This window comes from Scyliorhinus torazame, chromosome 14 (genome assembly GCF_047496885.1).
Source record: "Scyliorhinus torazame isolate Kashiwa2021f chromosome 14, sScyTor2.1, whole genome shotgun sequence".
Lineage (NCBI taxonomy): Eukaryota > Metazoa > Chordata > Chondrichthyes > Carcharhiniformes > Scyliorhinidae > Scyliorhinus > Scyliorhinus torazame.
The window spans coordinates 12,727,427-12,745,007 of NC_092720.1; the positions used below are offsets into that span (position 1 = coordinate 12,727,427).

General features: G+C 56.2%; 1 long non-coding RNA gene across 1 annotated transcript in view; it reads right to left on the reverse strand.

Moving 5' to 3' along the window:
• Window positions 1–14,746, reverse strand: part of LOC140389251 (uncharacterized) — a 30,279-nt gene extending 15,533 nt beyond the window's left edge. The window contains exons 1-2 of the long non-coding RNA XR_011934313.1: window positions 14,566–14,746; window positions 9,422–9,476 (exon numbers count right to left, since the gene is read on the reverse strand). This is a non-coding gene — a long non-coding RNA (uncharacterized lncRNA). The remainder of the gene's footprint in view (window positions 1–9,421; window positions 9,477–14,565) is intronic.
• Between the last annotated feature and the right edge of the window lie 2,835 nt (window positions 14,747–17,581).

Consider the following 17,581-nt stretch of genomic DNA (forward strand, 5'->3'; position numbering starts at 1 on the left):
TGGCAGAGGTCCTCGTGGAGGGCTCGGAGGCGGTCTACTTGTGCAGTGGCACAAGTGCCGCGGGATAGGGCATCAGGAGGCTCGTTCAGCTTCCCGGGACGGTACAAGATCTCGTAATTGTAGGTGGAGAGTTCGATCCTCCACCGCAAGATCTTGTCGTTTTTTATCTTGCCCCGCTGTGCATTATCGAACATGAAGGCCACCGACCGTTGGTCCGTGAGGAAAGTGAATCTCCTGCCGGCCAGGTAATGCCTCCAGTGCCGCACAGCTTCTACTATGGCCTGGGCTTCCTTTTCGACCGAGGAGTGGTGAATTTCGGAAGCGTGGAGGGTACGGGAGAAGAAAGCCACGGGCCTGCCCGCTTGGTTGAGGGTGGCGGCCAGAGCTACGTCGGACGCGTCGCTCTCGACTTGGAAGGGGAGGGACTCGTCGATGGCGCACATCGTGGCTTTTGCGATGTCCGCTTTGATGCGGCAGAAGGCCTGGCGGGCCTCCGTCGACAGGGGGAAGGTTGTGGATTGGATCAGGAGTCGAGCCTTGTCGGCGTAATTAGGGACCCATTGTGCATAATAGCTAAAGAAGCCGAGGCAGCGCTTTAGGGCCTTGGGGCAGTGAGGGAGGGGGAACTCCATGAGGGGGCGCATGCGCTCAGGGTCGGGGCCTATGACTCCATTTCGCACTACGTAGCCTAAGATGGCTAGACGGTCGGTGCTAAACACGCACTTCTCCTTATTGAAGGTCAGATTAAGGAGGTGTGCGGTCTGGAGAAATTTACGGAGGTTGGTGTCGTGGTCCTGCTGGTCGTGGCCGCAGATGGTGACGTTGTCAAGATATGGGAACGTTGCGTGTAAGCCGTACCGGTCAACCATTCGGTCCATCTCACGCTGGAAGACCGAGACCCCGTTTGTGACACCAAAGGGAACCCTTAAAAAGTGGTAGAGCCGCCCATCTGCTTCGAAGGCAGTGTACTGGCGGTCACCATGATGGAGGGGTGGCTGGTGGTAGGCAGACTTGAGATCCACCGTGGAGAAAACCTTGTATTGCGCGATCCTGTTCACCAGGTCGGCTATACGGGGAGAGGGTACGCATCCAGCTGCGTAAACCGGTTGATGGTCTGGCTGTAGTCGATGACCATCCTATGTTTCTCCCCGGTCTTTACCACCACGACTTGAGCCCTCCAGGGGCTGTTGCTCGCTTCGATGACCCCTTCCTTCAGCAGCCTTTGGACCTCGGACTTGATGAAGGTCCGGTCCTGGGCACTGTACCGTCTGCTCCTGGTGGCGACAGGTTTGCAATTGGGGGTGAGGCTCGCAAACAGGGAAGGCGGGTCAGCCTTAAGGGTCGCGAGGCCGCAAACAGTAAGGGGGGGTATAGGGCCGCCAAATTTAAAGGTCAGGCTTTGTAGGTGGCACTGGAAATCCAGTCCCAGAAAGGTGGCTGCACAGAGATGCGGCAGCACGTATAGGCGGAAATTGCGGAAATCCCTGCCTTGGACGGTGAGGTTCGCGAGACAGAACCCCTTTATCACCACTGCGTGTGACCCGGAGGCCAGGGAGATCCTTTGTTTGGTGGGATAGGTGACCAGGGAACAGCGCCTTACCGTGTCGGGGTGGACGAAGCTCTCCGTGCTCCCGGAGTCGATGAGGCATGACGTCACGTGGCCGTTGATGGCGATCGTTGTGGTGGCCTTCGCTAGCATCCGGGGCCGACTCTGATCCAGAGTAACGGAGGCCAGATGCGCAAGGAGTTCTGGTCGGGCAGCGTGTAGTCAGCCATGCTGGGGGCTTGAGGCCCCATCCAAAATGGCGTCGGCGAGGGACAAAATGGCGGCGCCCACCCATCCAGCGTGGTTGATGGGGGGGCAAAATGGCCGTGGCCGCAGGTCGCACGCTGCCTGGGGAGAGAAGGGTGGCGGTGGGCCTTGGACGGCCGGGATAGGATAGAAAGACTGCGGCCGTGGGTCGCAGGTGGCCCTAGGATAGGGGGGTGGAGGTGAGCGCTGGAGCGGGGCGTGCTGCGGCGTTCCGGGGACGCGGGAGACCGCGGCCACTGCGCGGGGCAGTGAGAGCTGGGCGGTCGGGGCCTGGGCGTGCTGCGGCTTTCCAGGGGCGCGGGAGACCGCGGCCACTGCGCGGGGCAGTGAGAGCTGGGCGGCCGGGGCCTGGGGCGGGGCGTGCTGCGGCGTACCGGGGACGCGGGAGACCGGGGCCACTGCGCGGGGCGGTGAGAGCTGGGCGGTCGGGGCCTGGGCGTGCTGCGGCTTTCCAGGGGACGCGGGAGACCGGGGCCACTGCGCGGGGCGGTGAGAGCTGGGCGGTCGGGGCCTGGGGCGTGCTGCGGCGTTCCGGAGGCGCGGGAGACCGCGGCCACTGCGCGGGGCGGTGAGAGCTGGGCGGTCGGGGCCTGGGGCGTGCTGCGGCTTTCCAGGGGCACGGGAGACCGCGGCCACTGCGCGGGGCGGTGAGAGCTGGGCGGTCGGGGCCTGGGGCGTGCTGCGGCATTCCAGGGGCACGGGAGACCGTGGCCACTGCGCGGGGCGGTGAGAGCTGGGCGGTCGGGGCCTGGGGCGTGCTGCGGCGTTCCGGAGGCACGGGAGACCGCGGCCACTGCGCGGGGCGGTGAGAGCTGGGCGGTCGGGGCCTGGGGCGTGCTGCGGCGTTCCGGAGGCACGGGAGACCGCGGCCACTGCGCGGGGCGGTGAGAGCTGGGCGGTCGGGGCCTGGGGCGTGCTGCGGCGTTCCGGGGGCACGGGAGACCGCGGCCACTGCGCGGGGCGGTGAGAGCTGGGCGGTCGGGGCCTGGGGCGTGCTGCGGCGTTCCGGGGGCACGGGAGACGGCGGCCACTGCGCGGGGCGGTGAGAGCTGGGCGGTCGGGGCCTGGGGCATGCTGCGGCTTTCCAGGGGCGCGGGAGACCGCGGCCACTGCGCGGGGCGGTGAGAGCTGGGCGGTCGGGGCCTGGGGCGTGCTGCGGCGTTCCGGAGGCGCGGGAGACCGCGGCCACTGCGCGGGGCGGTGAGAGCTGGGCGGTCGGGGCCTGGGGCGTGCTGCGGCGTTCCGGGGGCACGGGAGACCGCGGCCACTGCGCGGGGCAGTGAGAGCTGGGCTGTCGGGGCCTGGGGCGTGCTGCGACGTTCCGGGGACGCGGGAGACTGCGGCCACTGCGCGGGGCAGTGAGAGCTCGGCGGTCGGGGCCTGGGGCGTGCTGCGACGTTCCGGGGACGCGGGAGACTGCGGCCACTGCGCGGGGCAGTGAGAGCTGGGCGGCCGGGGCCTGGGGCGTGCTGCGGCGTTCCGGGGATGCGGGAGACCGCGGCCACTGCGCGGGGCGGTGAGAGCTGGGCGGTCGGGGCCTGGGGCGTGCTGCGGCGTTCCGGAGGCACGGGAGACTGCGGCCACTGCGCGGGGCAGTGAGAGCTGGGCGGTCGGGGCCTGGGGCATGCTGCGGCGTTCCGGGGACGCGGGAGACCGTGGCCACTGCGCGGGGCGGTGAGAGCTGGGCGGTCGGGGCCTGGGGCGTGCTGCGGCGTTCCGGAGGCACGGGAGACCCCGGCCACTGTGCGGGGCGGTGAGAGCTGGGCGGTCGGGGCCTGGGGCGTGCTGCGGCGTTCCGGAGGCACGGGAGACGGTGGCCACTGCGCGGGGCGGTGAGAGCTGGGCGGTCGGGGCCTGGGGCGTGCTGCGGCGTTCCGGGGACGCGGGAGACCGTGGCCACTGTGCGGGGCGGTGAGAGCTGGGCGGTCGGGGCCTGGGGCGCGGCGTGCTGCGGCGTTCCGGGGACGCGGGAGACCCCGGCCACTGCGCGGGGCGGTGAGAGCTGGGCGGTCGGGGCCTGGGGCGTGCTGCGGCGTTCCGGGGGCACGGGAGACGGCGGCCACTGCGCGGGGCGGTGAGAGCTGGGCGGCAGGGGCCTGGGGCGGGCTGCGGCGTTCCGGAGGCACGGGAGACCGGTGCCACTGTGCGGGGCGGTGAGAGCTGGGCGGTCGGGGCCTGGGGCGGGCTGCGGCGTTCCGGGGGCACGGGAGACCGTGGCCACTGTGCGGGGCGGTGAGAGCTGGGCGGCCGGGGCCTGGGGCGGGCTGCGGCGTTCCGGGGGCACGGGAGACCGGTGGCCACTGCGCGGGGCGGTGAGAGCTGGGCGGTCGGGGCCTGGGGCGGGCTGCGGCGTTCCGGGGGCACGGGAGACCGGTGGCCACTGCGCGGGGCAGTGAGAGCTGGGCGGCCGGGGCCTGGGGCGTGCTGCGGCGTTCCGGGGGCACGGGAGACCGGTGCCACTGCGCGGGGCGGTGAGAGCTGGGCGGTCGGGGCCTGGGGCGTGCTGCGGCGTTCCGGGGGCGCGGGAGACCGCGGCCACTGCGCGGGGCGGTGAGAGCTGGGCGGCCGGGGCCTGGGGCGTGCTGCGGCGTTCCGGGGGCACGGGAGACCGCGGCCACTGCGCGGGGCGGTGAGAGCTGGGCGGCCGGGGCCTGGGGCGTGCTGCGGCGTTCCGGGGGCACGGGAGACCGCGGCCACTGTGCGGGGCAGTGAGAGCTGGGCGGCCGGGGCCTGGAGCGTGCTGCGGCGTTCCGGGGACGCGGGAGACCGTGGCCACTGTGCGGGGCAGTGAGAGCTGGGCGGTCGGGGCCTGGAGCGTGCTGCAGCGTTCCGGGGGCACGGGAGACGGTGGCCACTGCGCGGGGCGGTGAGAGCTGGGCGGTCGGGGCCTGGGGCGTGCTGCGGCGTTCCGGAGGCACGGGAGACGGTGGCCACTGCGCGGGGCGGTGAGAGCTCGGCGGTCGGGGCCTGGAGCGGGCTGCGGCGTTCCGGAGGCACGGGAGACGGTGGCCACTGCGCGGGGCGGTGAGAGCTGGGCGGTCGGGGCCTGGAGCGGGCTGCGGCGTTCCGGAGGCACGGGAGACCGTGGCCACTGTGCGGGGCGGTGAGAGCTGGGCGGTCGGGGCCTGGAGCGGGCTGCGGCGTTCCGGAGGCACGGGAGACGGTGGCCACTGCGCGGGGCGGTGAGAGCTGGGCGGTCGGGGCCTGGAGCGGGCTGCGGCGTTCCGGAGGCACGGGAGACCGTGGCCACTGCGCGGGGCGGTGAGAGCTGGGCGGTCGGGGCCTGGGGCGTGCTGCGGCGTTCCGGGGGCACGGGAGACGGTGGGCCTTGAACAGCAGGGACCTGGAAAAACGGCTGTGGGTACTCGTTGGATACCGCGGCCACCGCGCGGGCTAGGCAGACTGCGGCATAGTGGCCTTTCTTGCCGCACCCTTTGCAGGTGACGGTGCGGGCCGGGCAGCGCGCGCGCGGGTGATTCGCCTGGCCGCAGAAGAAGCAGCGTTGGCCGGCGGCGGTAGCGGGGCGCCTTGCCGCGCAGACCTGCGGAGTTAGTGGGTAAGTCTGCGCGTTAAGCGGGTAAGTCTGGGGGGCTGTCGCAGCGGGGTGCCACGCAGCCTAGGGGGGCGCGGTGCACGCGGTGGCTTACGCAAGGGCGTTCTTGTACGCCACGTCCATGGACCCTGCCAGGGCCCGGGCCTCGGTGAGGCCCAATGTGTCCATTTCGAGGAGCCTTCGGCGGATGTCGGGGGAAACCATACCTGCCACGAAAGCGTCTTGAATTTAAAGTTTGGTGTGCTCGTTCCCTGTCACCGCTGGGCAGCCGCAGTTTTGGCCCAGCGCTATCAGTGCCTGGTAGAAGTCTTCGAGCGTCTCATCTGGGCTCTGCCGTCTCGTTGCCAGCAGGTGACGGGCGTAGACCTGGTTCAGTGGACGAATGTAATGTCCTTCCAGCAGTTCCATGGCTTTATCATAGTTCACCGCCCCTTCGATCAGGGGGTAGATCGCCGGGCTGACCCGCGAGCGTAGGTGGTGTATCTTCTGCTTTTCCGTGGGGGTGTCAGCAGCCGTATCGAGGTAGCTCTGGAAGCATGCCAGCAAATGCTTAAAAATCGCGGCAGAGTTTTCTGCGTGAGGGCTGAGCTGAAGGCACGTCAGCTTGATGCGGAGATCCATCCTTCAAAGTACTTATCTGATTAAATTGATGCACAATCAATACTCTTGAGTCCACGAGGAGTCATATCGATTCAGCTTTAATCAGATAGAACTGTACCCAGCAGAGAAGTTACAGAAGTGGAGGCTGCTGGGACGTCATCGGTTCTTATACCCCGCCTCTCAGGGCGGGGCTATGTACATTGCCCAATGGTAGACCCCGCGGTCTAGCCAATGGTCATTCCTCTCTCAGGTACTGCAATACCTGGTATTACCACAGGGGTATACTTTTGTTTTGTAGAGAATTGCACTTGTGAACACATCTCAGAACCCTGTTTAAAAAAAAGACTTGCATTTCCATAGAACCTCTCATGGCCACTGAATGCTTTACAGCCAATTAAATACTTTGAGGTGAAGTAATTGTTGTGATATAAGAAACGGAGCAGCCAATCTGTGCACAGCAAACTCCCACAAACCGCAGTGAGACGATGATCAGATAATCTATTTTTACGGTGTTGATTGAGGGATGAATAACCACGCAGGACACGAGAGAGAACTCGCCTACTCATCTTCGAAATAGTGCACGGGAGTTTCTTTTTACATCTATCCGAGAAGGCAGACTGTATTGTGTTATGCTCTTGACGTAGCACAAGCTGCTTCCTTGATGTGCACTCTGACAAAGGAAGGTTCAGACTTGGAGATAGCTTTAACACGTTTATTAAACTGTTAACAATTCTCCTACTTGGATTCGACACTATTGTTAATCCTGCTATTGCTACTCAGACTGACGAACCAGTCTGCTACAATCCACGTGGTGGGTGTGATGTTCAATCAACCCTGTGTCTGTACTCACTGAGTGTCTCCACTGGAAAGGCTGAGCATGCGTGCTGTGTCCTTTTATATGGGTTGGTGTAAAGCCCCCCTGTCGTAGTGTCACCTCTGTGTGTATCTTGAATGGCCATTGGTCGTGTCCTATCTTACTGACCTATTGGTTGACTGTCTGTGTGTCATGTCTCTGGTGCTCCCTCTAGTGTCTAGCTAGGTGTAGTGTATGTACATTAACCCTTTGTGTACTTACAGTGATGTATATCACCACAGACTGGACCCCGGTTTAATGTCTCACCCAAAAGTCAACAATGCGGTGCTCCCTCGGCGCTGCTGTGGGTCTGATCATTGGGCTCAATTTTCTGAATTTTTTGAACCCAGAAACAGGGGAACTAACAGCCGTCTTTCATTTCAGCCAGTTCCTCCTCGCATTGGCCAGTCTTCTATCTGGGTGGCAAGTTGAAAGTCTGCCCCTTTGAGCTGGATTTAGAATTACCTGCTGTAAGCACATACGAAATAGCAACAAGTGTGGACCTTACAGCCTCTTGAGTCTATTCTACCAATCAGCGGACTGGCCACACTAAATTGTCCTTAGTGTCCAAAAAGGTTAGGTGGGGTTGCTGGATTACGGGGATAGGGTGGAGGTGTAAGGTGCTCTTTCCAAGGGTCGGTGCCGACTCGATGGGCCGAATGGCCTCCTTCTGCTCTGTAAATTCTATGTCTATGTCTAATATCATGGCCGATCGTCCACCTCAATATCATTTTCCCACTCTATCCCCCCCCATACCCTTGATTCCTCAGACTAATGCCTGAGTATCCACAGCTCTCTGGCGTGGGGAATTCCAAAGATTCACAACCCTCAGAGTGAAGAAATTACTCCTCAACTCAGCCCTAAATGGATGATAACTTTTCTTGAGACTGTGCTCCATAGTTCAGGACTCTCCAGACCGAGAAACGGCATCTCAGCGTGACCTTGTTTCAATGGGATCACCTCATTGTCTCGGCTCCGGAGACTCAACTAATTTAATCTCAGCTAGCCTCCCACCTTGCACTCTCTGTAAATTAAAGCTCATCCAGAATTCGGCCGCCTGTCCGAACTCACAGGAAGTCCTGTTCCCCCATCATAGAATTTACAGTGCAGAAGGAGGCCATTCGGCCCATCGAGGCTGCACCGGCTCCTGGAAAGAGCACCCTACCCAAGGTCAACACCTCCACCCTATCCCCATAACCCAGTAACCCCACCCAACACTAAGGGCAATTTTGGACACTGGGGGCAATTTATCACGGCCAATCCACCTAACCTGCACATCTTTGGACTGTGGGAGGAAACCGGAGCACCCGGAGGAAACCCACGCACACACGGGGAGGATGTGCAGACTCCGCACAGACAGTGACCCAGCGGGGAATCGAACCTGGAACCCTGGAGCTGTGAAGCAATTGTGCTATCCACAATGCTACCGTGCTGCCCTCACCACCTCTGCTCCCAGCTGGCTCGCGGTACTGCAACATTGTGATTTTAAAATGCTCATCCCGGTTTTCAAATCCCTCCGTGACCCCACCCCTCCATACCTCGTCAACGTCCTCCTGACTCAGCAACTGTCAGATCTCTGCGACCCCCCCCGTCCTGGCCTTCACCATTAGTGACAATATCCCCCCTCTCTGACTAATGCCCCACTTTATATGCCGGTGCTCGGTTGTATGTATTATATTTCGGGTCGTGCGAATCCGCCACGCCACCCAGATGCCGGGACGCAATTCTCCGCAGAGCGGAGAATCGGCACCATTGGGGCCGGCGTGGTTGGCGCTGCGCCAGTTGGGGGTCACTCTACGCAGCCCCCCCCCCCCCCCCCCCCCCCCGCGACTCTCCAGCCCAGACGGGCCATAAAAAAACAAACCGAGTCCCGGTGGTGCCATTCTAACCTGCTCTGAGCCGGCGGGACCCGGCGTTGCAGGGTCCGGGGGCAGCCTGTGGGGAGGGGGAGGGGGGGGTCCGACCTGGGGGGGGGCCTCCGATGTGACTGGCCCGCGATCAGGACCCACCGATCGGCGGGCCGGCCTCTCTGTCTCCCGGCCTCTTTTCATCCGCGCCGACCCCTATACTCCTGTGCCATGTTGGGTCGGGGCCGGCGGGAACAAGGGAGACAATGCACATGCGCAGAAACAATGCTGGTGGGACTCCGCATGCGCGCGTTCGCGCCGGACCCTCTGCGCATGCGCGCGTCCCCCAGCGCCCATTCCACGGCCGGATCAGCAGCTGGAGTGGCCTGAACCGCTCCAGCGCTCTGCTGGCCCCCTGTAGGGGCCAGAATTGCTGATCCTGGGGCCATGTTGACGCCGTCGGGAAATGCAACGCCGGATCCGACGCCGTCAGCACAGCCTCAGGATCAGAGAATCCCTCCCCAGATGTATGCAGAGATGACACTAGTTTCTACCTATTTGGCAGGTTTTATTCACAGTGCTTTGAAATGCCTGCTCCATGCTACAGCTGTAGCTTCTGGCGCTTTCTACAGCTTTGTTTACTTTTCTGAGCCCAGGCTTAACTAATCAAGCATAGTGAGCATCAATACTAAACAGACTCACATAATCAAAATTTGTAACATTGAACATTACAGGTTCCATGTCCAGATACTTACGTTCACAATACGTGTGGTAGCGGTTGTAAGAATAATTCAGTAATCTCCTAAAGATCTAAGCAAACAAGAATAGATTGAGAGTTAGTTTCTCTTTCGCGACAGCAGGAGGAACTCAAACGGGGGTATTTTTAACTTTGCACAATGGTGTAAGTCGGGCAATAATTGACGTAGCCACCTGATAGGCACCAACCCTCATTTCTCTCTTCCTTAAAAGTCAAATACCAGTCAGAAAATTCAATATTTCCACCTTAAACCATTGGCAGGAGTTAAAGTTATCCCCAACCAGTTTATTTAAGAAGTCTCAGGGGTGAAATGGGTCTTGGATGGTGTATAAATCTGGAACCCGATTCGCTATCACCTGTTCAGGGCCACTGCCCAACACCAATATCCATACACCCTTCACCCGCACCCCCACCCCATCCCCCTAACCTTCCACCACCCCAAAAGCCCGTGGGCATACCCTGATTGGTTGGAGTAAGATAGTAGGTGAGGAGGGTAAACAGCATTTCGGGGTGACATGTGTATCCATGTTGGAATGAATCCCTTGAGGTAGTGCAACCTCAGCAAACTGACTATGCATCAGGATTTGGATGCTGTCTGCCATTAATTTTCCCATCCAGTTAACTTTAATGGATGTTGGATTCATTTGTGTTTCTACTTGGGTGGGTAAAGGGGGGGGGGGGGAGTGGGAATTGAAAACTTGGGGCCATAAACATAACATAGCCACTAATAAATCCAGTGTGGAATTCAGGAGAAACGTGTTTACCCAGAGAGTTGCGAGAATGTGGAACTCGCCACCACAGGGAGTGAATGCAAGAGATGCATTGAGATAGAAGCAAGAGATAAACACATGATGGAGAAAGAATAGGATGTGTTGATGAATGAGATGAACTATTAGCACCATTAGCACCAGCAGGGGCCAATCGGACTGAATGGCCTGTTCCTGTGGTGTTAATTCTCTGTAAAATCAAGGGTAACGTCCTCACAATCTCTTAGTTTGTGTTCCTAGAAGATCGGTCAACAACAGGTGTGAAATGGAAGATCCAGTGTTATTATTTGTTCATAAGCACATTGTAAGAAAGAAAAATGTTGCATTTATAGCACTTTTCAGAGCAACAGGACATCCTGAAGGACTTTACCGCCAATGTGATCAGCTGGGACACTCTTCGAGCAGTGCTGGGGGATTTTTCATATCCATGTGGAAGAATAGGCAGAACCATAGAATCCCTACTGTGCAGAAGAAGGTAATTCAGCCCTGCGGGTCTGCACTGACCCTCTGAAAGAGCACCCTACCAAAGCCCATTCACCCGCCCCGATCCCCAAATGTCAGATCAAAGTGACACTCAAGACCGATGGTGAGGGAACAGTCATCCACAATCCCTCCAGTTCTGCAATCGGGGAAAGCCATGCCTATCGCATTTACACCGGGCAGCTTGTCGCTCCTGAAGAAAATCAGGTCAGGTGGCGGCCAATTGCAGGGGTATCATCGGCAAGAATTGTCTTGCAGACAAAGGAAGGTCTTCAGACAAACAACTGCAAGCAGAAGAAGTGCTGCAACCTGTGTGGCGGAGCAGGCCACCTCTACAAGACCTGCTCCAAACGTGGCCTCACTTACTCTCAGGCAGCGAAAGCCAAGGAGGGCCAAGGAGGCAGCATGACCAGCCTGACTACTGCCAAGGAGAGGTGCAAATGTCCAGCCAGAAGAATGGGATAAAGAAGGACACAGAGGGAGCCAAGAGGAAAGAAATGAGGGAGACAAGAGATGGTCAATCACCGCTCCCCACACCCACCACCTCTCAGTGGACCAAACCAATGGAGGAGAAACCGTCAGAGGACCAGTGAGGCGGCTTAGGACAGGTTGCTCAGCCCATCCGAAGTGAGACAATTTGCGGACACTATGGATGTGCAGGAGCAGACTACAAGACTGGAACTGCCAAAGACAGGTCTGGTAAACACCAAAAGATCTTAATTGTTTCCATTAACGCGCGCGGTGTTAAATCTATGATGTGATGTGTTGCGACATTGGATGGCCTTGCTGAGGTCAAAGCTCAGCCGCTGCAGGCATTGGTCACGCTGCTGGTCCCAGGGGCCATCAATCTGGTCAGAGGAAATGACTCACGTTCCTCCGGCCTGTTGTTGGGGACCAAGCCGGGAATTGAACCTGGGACCCTGGAGCTGTGAATCAACTGTGCTAACCACTGTGCTACCGAGCTGCCCCTTGCAGGTGGAGTGCAGAGTAGATGCAGCTGGTCATGGCCAGGCAGGGCTGCCCGCTCCAGGATAGTCTTCCTGTTTGTGTCCCGGGCATTCACAGTCAGATCCACCAACGTCAAGCCGGTGTTCTTCTCTGACCTCTGCCTCCTACTGGCCAACTGTCACCTACTGGAGGACCAGAGGGTTGGCAGGGGAACATGGAAGCTGGAGGTGAAATTGTTGACCCCAGAGAACATTGAAAAACTCAGAAAGGATTACAAAGGTTGGAGAACGGTGAAACCCCTCTTTGAGCCCCTGACACACAGGTGGGAGGCGACCAAGGAGAACATCAAGAGGTTCCTCATCCTCAAATGTGATAGGACGGTGAGAGAGAGAGAGAGAGAGAGAGAGACACAGTTGGATACTCAGGTCTAGACCTCCTGTATATGAACAAAGTTACCGTCTTCTGCTCAGGTCCGCTGTCATTGCGCAGGCTGATCAATGCCTGCGACCAGTTCAAAGAGGCTTCGGGTGCCAAGATAAATTGTGGCAAGAGTGAGGCCATGTTCTTTGGGAGCTGAGCTGACCGATCCCTTGACCCCTTCACCATCAGGTCAGACGGCCTGAAGGTTCTGGGGATATGGGTTAGAGGAACCAGGACATGGGTTAGAAACTGGAAGGAGTGAGGAGATATACTGAACCAAAAGGTGGGCCGTGGGAGCGATGTTCCTTCTCCATTGCAGGTAAGAACCTGGTCATCAGGTGCGAGGCAGGCTCAGTGTTGCTGTGAGTGGTGCAGATTTCACCCATTCCTCACTCCTGCGCCGTGGCGATTGTCTGAGCCATTCTCTGCTTCATCTGGGGGTCACAAATGGACCGGGTCCAAAGGGACACGATGTACTAACCTCGAAATAAGGGGGGGCGATACCGTGTCCAACATGGCCTAAGGACCACCTTTGTGTGTGGCTGCTTCAAGCTATGCGTAGAACCTTGTTACGTAAACACCAAGTGTCACTATATGTTGAGGTTCTACCGGTGTTCTGGAGGGTGGGTCTGACCACAGTACTGCAGAACGCTCCAAGTGGTTGGACCGTGCCACACCACCTGACCCTCAAGTCAGGTCCATCAGGCACTGGTCTGCACGTAACCTCCCAGAGGCCCAATGGAAAAAGGAGATGGTGGATTCTGTCGAAAGGTTCCCTGAGCAGATTGTCAAGTTCATTTGGTAGAAAACCTCATCACCAGAAATTCCAAACAAACACCAAAATCTAGTTTGGCCATTGGTGGAAAATACCCTCACGGTCAGATCCTTCACCCGGAGTCTCACCCCATCCACATGCTGCCCTCGAGGTGACTGTGGTGGGGGAGAGACCCTCCTTGTAGAATGTGCCTTTGCGAAAGAGGCGTGGGGAGAGATGAGGTGGTTTTTGTTGAGGTTCATCCCGAGCAGCTACGTGACGCAGGACTCTGAGCTCTACAGGGACGCACACCGAGACAAACATCAACTGTCGCTGGAGGGTCATCAACTCGGTGAAAGATGCTCTTTGGTCTGCCCAAAACCTGTTGGTCTTCCAAAGAGTTGCCCCGACTGAGTGTAGCAGACTGGCACATTCCGAAGCCCAGAGCTACGTGCTGAGGGACGCAGTAAAGCTTGGGGCAGTCGCCACAGAGACGCAATGGGGGAAGGTCGCTATCTGAGACCTTTCAGCCATAGTGAACCGAGGGAAGGAGAATTGTATAGAACCCCCTCAGGCTGTCTGACACATTGAATGAATATTACACAGAACACAGAACATACAGTGCAGAAGGAGGCCATTCGGCCCATCGAGTCTGCACCGACCCACTTAAGCCCTCACTTCCACCCTGTCCCCGTAACGCAATAGCCCCTTTTTTGGTCACTGAGGGCAATTATCACGGCCAATCCACCTAACCCGCACGTCTTTGGACTGTGGGAGGAAACCGGAGCACCTGGAGGAAACCCACGCAGACACGGGGAGAGCGTGCAGACTCCGCACAGACAGTCACCCAAGCCGGGAATCGAACCTGGGATCCTGGCGCTGTGAAGCCACAGTGCTAACCACTTGTGCTACCGTGCTGCCCTTTAATGTATCACCATTGTATTGAAGCACCTCAGAGTGCAACTTGATCAATGCAGGCAACTTAAATACCTTTGCACCATTTGGGATGAGCACTTTGAAATGTCTGCAATGTTTCTTTGACTGTATTGAAGGACCTCAGAATTGCAACATTATGTGTCGCGAGAACCTGAATTTTATTGCACTTTGTGTAAAGGACATGTTTGTCATGTCCCTTCAGAAAAGATGTTGAGAGAAATGTTTCCAGTGGCGGGGAGGGGGGCGCGGGGGGGGGGGGGGGGGGGGGGGAGCAGGGAGGGCGGGCGGGGGCAGGGAGGGCGGGCGGGGGGAGGGGAGTGGGAGAGCAGTACATGTTTAAGGTGAATGCCAAAAGAATCAGGGGAGCTGGGAAGAACAGTTTTTCACTCAGTGGATGTTGTGATCTGGGCCACGCAGCCTGACAGGTGCCGGGAGCAGATTCAACAGCAAGATCCCGAAAGGGAATTGGATAAAGGACACCCATGGAGAGGAGGAAAATGCAGGGCCTTGGGAATTGGGGCTGGTCCAGGCCCAATAGCCTCCTTCTGTAATGTTTCATTCTATTATTCCATAAACAGTTAAAGGGAATTAGTTATAATGTTTATTTTCTCTTCACAGGTGCTGAAGGGCCACTCTGTTTTTCCAACATTTTTTTTCCCAATTCAGCACCCTTGGGCAAAGTCTTGCGTTGATGGAGTCCTAACTCGCATCACAAATGCTTAGTATCCAAAATCTTAGCCCAATTTCTTTTCTCCTGCCTTTCAATATGTTCTGCTGCACCTTTTCTGAAATATTTGGATTGGCATGGTGATATTAAAATACCAGCTGATTCCGTACCTTCGGAAGAATATAGAAAGTCACGACAGCCAAGAAAACGCACCCGAGATAGCCAACCAGAAAGATGCACACTTGCCGGCAGAATCCATGCTGGACTGGTGGTGGTGGGGGAGGATCCCAGTATCTCTTAACTCTTCGAAACAAATCCGTCTTTCAGGAGGGAAACGAAGAGTGTTTCTGTGGAGGAATGAGAAAAGCTGTGCATTCGGGGAGGCCACTCTCCAGATGGGTGACCCACATCCTGGGACATTGTGACATCCACAGAGCTGCACATTGTGACGTCTGCAACTTCAGGACACATTGTTACACCTGAGACCGGGTCCATTGTGACACCTGCACAATGGGGACAAGTGTGGCGTGTGCAACCTGGGACCCAGTCTTAAATACCCCCCACGTTGGCAGGAAGTGAAGGATCAGAGTAACGCCAGTCAGTGACCCCCCTCTGATCCCACTTTCCCTCTCGCTGTTTCTTGACATTAGGCCCAGATACCAATGGCAGAATGATGAAAATGATGGGAGCAGCAAAAGTGGAAAATGGAAGGAAAGCAGAGATCTTGGCTGGCCGCAGAGCTGGAGGATGTTACGAGAGATGGGGAGCAAGCTCACAGAGGGGTTTGCGCACAAGGACACATGAGGGAGAATAAATTGCAAGGATATAGAGAAAGAGCGGATGGTGGGATGAACGAGAAAGCTTTTGATAGAATTTGCCATAGGCTTGATAAGCTGAATGGTTTCAGTCCGTGAAGAACTATTCCAAGGTCTGATAAGGATGAGGATTGTAACATTCAGGCATAGCTGGGCTGCTAACCACAGGAATATGTCTAAGGCTGAGCAGAATCTTTTACTGTTGAGTCACTGACATAATGGAAGTGAAACAAAGGTGAACAAAACAGAAAATAAATGGACGAAAAAGCAATCAGAATTATTGAGGGGACAGAATGTCACCATAGATTATCATAGAATTTACAGTGCAGAAGGAGGCCATTCGGCCCATCGAGTCTGCACCAACTCTTGGAAAAAGCACCCTACCCAAGGCCAACACCTCCACCCTATCCCCATAACCCAGTAACCCCACCCAACACTAAGGTCAATTTTGGACACTAAGGGCAATTTATCATGGCCAATCCACCTAACCTGCACATCTTTGGACTGTGGGAGGAAGCCGGAGCACCCGGAGGAAACCCACGCACAAACGGGGAGGATGTGCAGACTCCGCACAGACAGTGACCCAAGCCGGAATCGAACCTGGGACCCTGGAGCTGTGAAGCAATTGTGCTATCCACAATGCTATCATGCTGCCCCATGTGAGAGTACATTTATGAAATGGGTGTTTAAGAAATGTACCTTTAAGAAATGGGTGTTTATCAGTGATGTCAGAGTGTGGGTGGAGCTGGGCTGTCTGTCAGCTTTTTACTTTCGTTTTAGGCTGTTTGTTGCAGGGTGTGTTTTTGGTTTCGTTTTCAGTTTTGGAGCTGAAGCCAGACAGAGCAGGTGTACTGTTGATCTCTCTGCCATGAAAAGACTATCTCTTGATCATTTGGTGAATTCAGAATTATAAATGTTTTCAATAGTGACTTTAACCTGATGTGCTTCTGTTAAAGGTTATTTTTTTTGTAAATCTTCTGGATGTTAAAAGGACAGTGTAAGCATTACTTAGTGTTGTATTCTTTGGGGGTTGTATTTGAATTAATGGTTGCCAAGATGTTCACTGTATGTTTTAAAAAGGTTAACTTGAGTTCATAGAATAAACATTGTTTTGCTTTTATAAAATACTTTTCCATTTCTGCTGTCCCACACCTGTAGAGTGGGCCGTGTGCTCCCCATACCACAATCTATTAAAAGTTGTGGGTCAGGTGAACTCTATGATATACTTTGGGGTTCTCTAAACCCTGGCCCGAAGCAAGAGAGATTAGACTATTATGGTGATGATGTAAATTGGGCTTGTTCTCACTGGAAGTGAGGTTGAGAGGTGGTGTTGCTGCTGTGGTTAAGGTTCCAAAGGGACTGGACGATTGTTTACCTTCACAAGTTACTTCCCCTTGTTCAGAACAACAGAACCAGAAGGCCTGTTCTTGAAAATAGAAAGATTCAAGACTTACCTGTGGTAACGGGCAGTCATGTTTCACGGTATTTGCTGGTATTAATGTGCAAGTAAACCAGCAACTTGGTGAAGTTATATCCTCCGTATTGAGGGCGTCGTTGGACGATTTTTCTTCTTCATTCATGGGGGCAGGCGCATCGCTGGCAAGGTTACTATTTATTGTCCAACTCTAATTGCTGGAGTGCTGACCTTGGGCTGCATTAAAGTGCTAAAGTGGGAGTTCGGTGACTGAGGGATATTTAGGGTTCATTTCTACCTGAAGTCTTGTCTTTCTTTTATTTCCTAAATTAACTTAAATGTTGCTGTATGGGTTAGAAGAAGGTTGAGTTTAAAACCAGCGTTAAACAGAGTTTACTCAGGCTCTACTTGCAGCTGCAAATTGTTAATTAATTAATTAGATAACTGGATTAAGCCAGTTTTCAGAGGCTAGAATCTGACAGAATAAAAGTGAGCCATTTTACAGTGCTGACTTTGTTTCCACTGGAGTGCTGATTTTGGGCTGCATTAGAGTGCTAAAGTGGGATTTCGGTGACTGGTGGATATTAAGGGTTAATTTCTATCTAAAGTCCAGTCTTTCTTTTATTTAGTAATGTTATGGGCCAGGGTTTAGAGAACACCAAAGTGTATCATGGAGTTCACCTGACCCACAACGTTTAATAGATTGTGGTATGGGGAGCACACGGGCCCACTTTACAGGTGTGATGCAACAGAGATCTAAAGTACTTTTAAAACAAAACCATGTTTATTAATGAATCCAGTTAACACTTTATAAACCCACAATAAACATCTTAACAACTATCAACACCAATAATCACCACAGATATAATATTCTATAATGAAAATGAAATGAAATGAAAATCGCTTATTGTCACAAGTAGGCTTCAATGAAGTTACTGTGAAAAGCCCCTAGTCGCC